Source organism: Liolophura sinensis, chromosome 9 (genome assembly GCF_032854445.1).
Source record: "Liolophura sinensis isolate JHLJ2023 chromosome 9, CUHK_Ljap_v2, whole genome shotgun sequence".
In the NCBI taxonomy this organism is placed as follows: Eukaryota; Metazoa; Mollusca; class Polyplacophora; order Chitonida; family Chitonidae; genus Liolophura; species Liolophura sinensis.
The window spans coordinates 2,708,680-2,716,683 of NC_088303.1; positions in this window are offsets into that span (position 1 = coordinate 2,708,680).

The following is an 8,004-nucleotide window of genomic DNA, read 5'->3' on the forward strand; positions in this document are numbered from 1 at the left end:
CTCCAAAGTGAAAGAATCCTGGAAACAGAAGTTGTATTTTGCTGACGATGGTGACAAATTAAGAGTATATGATGGATGCAAAACGCCTGGAGGTAGGGTCTGCCAGTTATGGGCCACCGAAGAGCGGGTTTATATTACAGGTGGTGCCAGACATCGCTCCAGCCCTATTCTCGCACAGGAAATCTTCTGTGGCCTGTTACACATGCAGTTTTAGGTTGAAGTTCAAAACTTAATCTTCTTTTCATAACACTTTATTTGGAGCTATACATCCTCAAACTTTTGCTCAAAATTTTACTACCACAACATAGAAGCAGTGGTAAATTTTTTTTTACTAATTTCAGTCATATATTTAACACTTAAATTTGGCTTAAACGTTGTAGGGTAAAGTTCGCTCGCCTGTCGATATGGCCCCTTACTCGCATTCTTATCCGGGCCTTGGTGGCAGTAAGTGACCGATCCTGCTTTCTTGTGTTGTCTTGCATAGAGTTTTCAGGAAGCCACGCGCCTCCAATAAGAGCCTGTAGGGCATGGGTCACACTGCTGATTTACTCCGGGCACTCCGCGCACTCCGCTTTCCTACATCCATGAAAATGACCGCCATAATAGAGGTGAAAAATACGTAAGCAATCAAATCAAAAAAATGTCACCCGTATGGAGAAATATATATGCGTTAAGGCCGTGGCTTGACTGACGTTAAAATTACGCCGGGTGATGTTGATTTTGCGAAGTGTAGCCGCAAATGGCGCCTGTGATAGTTTCCATGACACATGTACATGTAGTGAAAGATACGTCACCATGGTAAATGCGTTTAACCTGGTATTAACTCTATCTTAACTTAGTGCTGCGATAGCTTTATAAAATGGGCCCCATGTCCTGAGCTTTTCAGCTGCATGTTGAAGACTTGTTTAATACGTGCTTCCTATAGATAACTAAAGCTAGGATGTCCTCCCAATAGTTACTTTATCTGTGGACTGTGTGATGTTTGTGATCAGGATATAGTTTTCACAAGTGAAATAGTCGATCTTAATCGAGTGAAACCGCAATGGAATAAATGGAAAAGATGCCTGTTACCGCATGTCAACCGATAGCTACAAAGAGTCAGCAGGGGTAAATAAGCCTCAGATACTGACCTTGTACGAGAAATAGCCATCTCTTCCGGTTATACAGCCAATCTCTTCCGATTATACAGCCACATGGGACATTATGCATGTCTGGGCTGTTAAATGGACGGGCGTCATTTATCAGGCCGTACAGCCTTGGCGGGTGGTGCTACATTACGCTCTTTATGACAGATGCACACCGTATTATTCTGTCGTGAGTGTCGGGTTTAATTAGACCCAAACCAAAGGTAGACATGAATTATAGGTGTGGTAATGATATGTACAAGTTTGAGCAACGCGGAAATTGCTGGAATCTACTCGAGTCCAAAAAGGTACAAAGGTATATATAGTCACTTGGCCCGAAGACCCCAACGCGATGAGGACGTAGTGGAGATGTAACGTGCTGACTTGGGCTAATTTTCCACCGGACTGAGATTCCCCGGTGTGGTTACGAATGCCGAGAAGGCCACTCTCGGAGCAGAGTCCTTTTCACTTCTTTCGATCGATTTGCGAGGAGATCAGATCTCAAGCAGGAACCCTAGCTGACCCTTGAAATTAATCCATTTTAGTACGGCGAGATGTTCTCCGATCGCCACACCTTGAGTTGTCGACCTAAAGGGCATATTTGAGGCCACTCGTTACCATAGCTATTGATCGCTTCTGTCATCCGTGCCCATATTAACCCCTTGCATCTGAATGACTTTAACATGAAACGTCCCAAGTATATTTGCCATCAGATATGATTGTCGGAGAATTAGGCATCTGGTTCTTGCGCTCTAAGTGAATCTGGGTTCATAGCAGACATTCGTATACCAGCCGTTCACCAAACTAGATTGATACTGATCAACCTTCATTTGATTGAATGGTTTTATTTCATTAAACTGAAACGCTGCCATTGTTCTAAATAGGACGCAATGTTGTGTGCTCGAACCAATCACTCCCTGGTTGGGCGGTGGCTTTAATTCAGGAAGTCTATCCGGTACACCTGTGGACATTTACCCATGCGTTACTGATTGTCCAATGGCGATAGTTTACTTCGAGCACTCCCAATTCCTAAAGTCATAAGTGAAATAGTCCTGAGTATGGTGTTCACCTCCAATCGTATGAAGCTTGCTATATTCCTGTCAAGGATCATATTTCCTCGGGGTGCGTGTCCCAGACAGGCGTCTGTTTTTCATTAAGTAGGAATCGTATTTAGTGCATATAGGCCTACAAATTGATCGTTTCTTACATTCCCAGTGGTGTTCATTCAACTAATTTTTGACTCCTTGCATTTTCTTACACTACTTTGTGTGTTCTCGTTTGAAACCTTCATACTTCCCATGTAGCCTCATGCGCAGAAACAGTACGCCGAAGACACCGGGCAGAACACTCCATCCAATCACGATTCTGGCACCAGTGAGGTGTATGTGTTATTCTCTTTTTCATGAGTTATCACACAATCTACAGCTGGACACATAATACATATTTCCTGTCTAGTGTTTTATTCAGAAACAGAGAGAAATATATTATCATGCAGCCTTTTGCATCGTGAAAATTCAGTCTTTTCTCTGAATTTTGTCTCCACCTTAGAAGGTGTACTACCTACACATGTCGCCCCCTGTTTGTGTCCTCATCGGCCATTCTGCGTTGCTCAGGCTGATGAGTCAGACGACTAAACCAGGGCTATTCCGCAGAGAGCCTGTGAAAAACGGAGACAGAAAGAAAATTAGACATTTAATCTATTTGCTGGTCTTTAAATTTACAGTCAACGGCCGGGCGCTTCTTTTCCATTTTAGCAATTATCCCCAAGAGAGGTTAAAGAGAGTGGAACGTCTCAAACACACTTTGAGCGAAAATACTTCAAAACACGGCAAACCCCATAGTAGCTGCTGTTGAAGTTTAGCTGGCAGTGTGCTCTGACCAATCTGCTGTTCACCTACATAATACATGGTGTGTGTGTGTATTATTATTGTGTGAAAGCAGTATATTAACATCGGTTTCTATGAACAGGTATACATGTATGTATTAGAATTCAATGAAACGGCGATAGTTTTTTTCTTTTCAATGTTTTTGCTTAAACGGTTAAACACTTAATAAGGTTGAAACCCAATAAATGCGCACGTGCCATATTGATATCATATCTTCAGGTGGTTTAATAGAATACGTGCAGGTGTGTACAAGCAATTTGTTATGGTATTCACATGTATATCTTCAAGGTTATTTAGGGACATCTCCGGCCTGAAATCTTATTGCACGCCCTTTTAGGTCCCCATCAGCACATTACGAAAAGGGTCCATGTTCTCGTTCTACATGGCTGACTTGGCGTTTACCATTATGATGGGTCACTTTGCTGATAGCAATCGCGATTCCATTCTCCTGGACACAACAATAACTTAAGGAAATAAGGTCTCTGCTCACATTGGACGACACGAGAGCTGCCAGAAACCACTCTCACCGTCGGACACTTCGCATCACTTTTATAGTTCACTACATTTCTTCTGTCAACTTTTCCACTTCCAAGCACAGCGTGGCTGCAGACACATCTGTTGTACAGACGAATTCCCACCAATACCCACTTCTCTGGTCCTTGTCGATATTAGTCCGAAATTTAGCTCCTCCGACCGAAAGTGGTGCGTTTCTAATTGCTGCTCTTTCATACCGAACGTATTCCAGCATTGGTCAGACGTCTGGAAGCTAGGTCCCCTCCATCACTATTCAGTGCACTGAGGTCATCCGTTTTACTCGGTACATTCGTCGAGGCCGTGATTTTGTTAGGACCCTGACTTGAGCGTAGTATGTGTGACCCCTTAGTACCACGGATATACACCCAATTTATCCTCGCTTACGATGGACTCCCGAGGGGTAAACTAGCAAATAGAAGTAGGGGGAAAGTGAAGAGCTGAGGTACAGAGGCGGAAACACGATCCCGGAGTGTGAAGAGGAATGATCTTATTATTAGCTCAGCATATTACAGGCCTAGACTACTACATGAAGTGTAAAACCTGGGGAGCGACGAGGTGTGAAAACTGGTAACTGATCACATGTAAAAGGAGAAATCTGGCCTCTTGTTAATTTACCTTGGTTAGGGTTTTATTCTAACTTCATGTAAATGCTTATATACTAGATACTTAAACCTCCCCCCACCCATCCCCATATCTCGACCCACGCAGAATTAGGTAAAAGGAATGCAATGATGTAAATGGGGAGGTCGCATAAATTTTAGTTCCGTAAGATGATGGCGTCAAGCCAACCTCAAGAAACAATGCAGTGCTGGAAGGGAGATTTTACTTATTATGGCAGTAAAGCTTGTGTATATTTCTGCTTCTTAAAAAAAGACCCTTGTGATTTAATATCCGGGATAGTATGAGAACACCCCTATATAGCCGGATACCTATATACAGAAGGGTCCTGTGTACACATCTCACCTTGTAACATTTGTTAGATCCGGTGTGTTATGTGTCGATTTCAGTCAACGTCACAAGTTATTACTGCAAAGATTTGTCCATACTCATCGTGTTGAATTAGCTCGCCACGTTGGATATATGAACAGTTGGAATCAAAGCGCAACTGGGATACATATCTGGTTTATCGACAACAAATATGCTAGCATGGTGCACGATTTAAATACTGATTTCACTCATTCGCCTAAAGAATTCCATGCGTCTTTCCAACATCACTGAGAACTGTTGACTGCTTCTGTTTGCACGCTTCTGTTTGCACGATTCCACCCTAATTTCATACTTTACATACTTTCTTAGTTTTTTGGTGGTTTGTGCTGAACCTTGTTTCGGAAATGGCCATGCGATTATTGACCTGGAACGTCCATTTCGGTTGTCCTCTGGTATACGAATGGCTGTTTCGACACATAGATAGTTAACAAGAACTCCTGCATTGTCATCATATATTTGACAGCTCACTCTGTTCTAGTTCCTGGATAAGGCTAAGTATATAATGCATTCAATGATTTGTAGATTCGGTTCACACACATTTTTTGTTTGGCATAAGTGGATTAGAAGGTCAGCTATAAATGAATTACGCCTATAGATATACCTGTGGTGAGAATGGAGAAATGACATTTTCTGTCTGATCTGGTATTTAAAATAGAAAAACGTGTCAATTCTTATAAACGTCCATTGGTAAGCCTAACAGTACTCTTCGTGGAGGCCTGTGACTGACTCACGTAGTTCAGTGCGATTCCCTGAAGACATTTCCTGACGCCTCGACTGTTTGATAACCCCACACCATCTCATGAAGACCCGAAGGGCGTTTCTCCGCTCGCCGTTCTTTGAAGTTGCAAATGTCGGAGGCTATACGTGTTGTCCCGGACCGGAAATGCAACACATTGACTGCGAACTGGCTGTGGGGTTACATGTCGTTTAATCGAAGCCTGCTGAACTTTTCCGTAAGGCACTCTGCCACAAGTATCGTTGTACTATATAAGGCATTTGTCAGTCGAGATGTAGCTCTTTTTCGAAGCTGTCACTCCAGGGCAGTTTGTCAGCTGTGTATTTTATCTCTAAACACCGAATGATACAAGGGTATCATACCACGTAACGCCATCTTGACTTTATTTCCGCCATGATATCAATGTCTATGGTTCCTGATTTTTTTGTCTAAAAAGAAAAAAAAACGACGCACAAAGGAAAGCTGAGCGCTTCACAGTCAGTTTTGACTAGTATGAAAACAATATAACCAAACGCAGACACGTGATATTCCTAGTTAAAGATATCTTTATATTAATTCAATACGCTTTGAAATTCTTTGAAATATTCTCGTTGCTGTGGCTACGAACATGCAGGACACAGTGAGAATGTCTTTCAGGGCACCTTTGTGATAATACTCCCGACCGGAAGGCACAATCAATATGATCGAGGTTCAGGGTTAACCAATAAAATTGTCGAAAACGTTACTTTATCTGACAGCTATTCGGAGTAGATATTAGTTTCTTCGTCAGACAATGGCCAAAAGGTGTGCGTTGGAATCTTCAGTTAAGAAAATAAATTGGACAAAATAGTGAAATGAGAGCTGACTTCATTTCTAGTGATGGGAAGTGACCCCACCCCCAAATTCTCCTTTTCTCACCCCATTCTGTTCTCTACCGGTTCCTCCCATCGGAAACCAGATAGGTCAAATAAATCTTTACCGTAAGGAATCTTTGATGAATGCGTGAGGTCACAGACCGATATCTACCACATTATGCTGACCAATTTATTGTTATTTAAGTGAAGTAGTCGACCGCGAAATTCCGATTATGGATCATATATGACAGGCGTTAAGCCGATCACCGCCATGTTAGCTAAGCACTCTCCGCGTCGACTGCCGGAGATGCAATTTGCCGATAAGCTAAGCATTATTAAGAAGAGACACAGAACCTGTGTCTATCGGACCTGACCACGTACCCTCTTCAAGACAAACCAACACAGATGCTATACACAAACAATGTAGATATATCTCTTCACAGAGGTCGTTTTCTTGGGCAAAGCTGGTCTAAAGGCAAAATTTCTTGACATCTTCATTGTTAATTGAAGTTAAATAGGGAAGTATTAATTATTCAGTATATTCAGGAAAAAATTCTTTGTATTAAGACTCAGCTGTAGCAGTAAGTGTCGAGGTTATTCTGAAGGACAAACCAATCCCTCCAAGACAATCCCGTCAGCTGAGATTTCCCATCGATCATAAATTTTAACTGAGAACAGATTTGTTTTTAACCGGGTGGACAGATGTTTCACGGCGTGCAACGGTTTATCATCGCCATAATCCTTGTGGTGCTGGCTGGGTGATTGACCACTTCGAATGTTATTACACTGACCAAGTTATGGGAATGGCCCTATAGGTGCATTCATATATTGTCATTAAGTACAAGGTGGTAGTCTGATCAGTTCAAGAACCCCCGCTCCTCCTTATCGAGAACTGCTGCTCCCATGTTACAGGATCAGTATGTCAGCGTTCACCGGAGGGAAAATCTCTGCTGATTTAAGAATCTATAAAAAAAACGGTCTTGTCATGATGTGTGACTAAGAATCACCTTGCTGGAAGGCTTGGACCTATCGTTGTCGTGGCGCTCTCTTTCTGCAGCATTTTTCATTGTCCACACAGCAGATGTCACCTGCGCCCTAAACCATTTCGTGTTACATGCTGTCAACTATCGTCACACTCCTCCGCTGTCCCCGGGATAACTTGGAAGAAAGCATCTCCTCGCTTTATGCAAAGTTTACGTAACATCGAATGGTGCCCAAGAACACGTGTTCGGAAGTTGTCGAGTTTTCCATTTAAGGTGAGTCTATGCTTTACTTTCATTCGGTTGGTACTTTTGAGACGTGGATCCTTTTATTTGCTCTTGGGGTTCTTCTACACAAATTTATTCAATTAGGATGTTATATAAGAGTGGTTAGAGAATTGGTAAAGAGAATTGGTAGAGAATTGGTAAAGATGTCCCATAAGAATATATATGAATGGCATACAAGTTTTCAAAAGTGCAGTGAAAGAAAGCATTACAAATATTCCTATATGTGCATTATTTCCATGTTATGGTTATTAAATGGAATGGCAAAGCAGCATTCTGAGTTATGCTAGACCAGTGACGTCTACTGGATTGCTGTGAACATCACTACATTTTTTACCTACTTCTAGCTGCTTGTAAACTGTGGTCTTTGTGAGCATTTAAGTGGCTGCTAAATCTAAACATTCGCATGAACAGTTATAGAATGAAACCGAAGACAGAGTGACAATAGGCTAAATTTCACACGATTGCATGGGCGCATATAATCCTTCCACGATTGCACAGGCGTATATATAAGCCTCCAACGATTGCACCGGGGTATAAGCCTCCCACGATGACAGACGTAGGCTCAGGGAGGGGCCAAAGTCACATTTTATCGTGGAAATAAACCTATTGTACAATACAGGGAGTCCATTTAAAGAA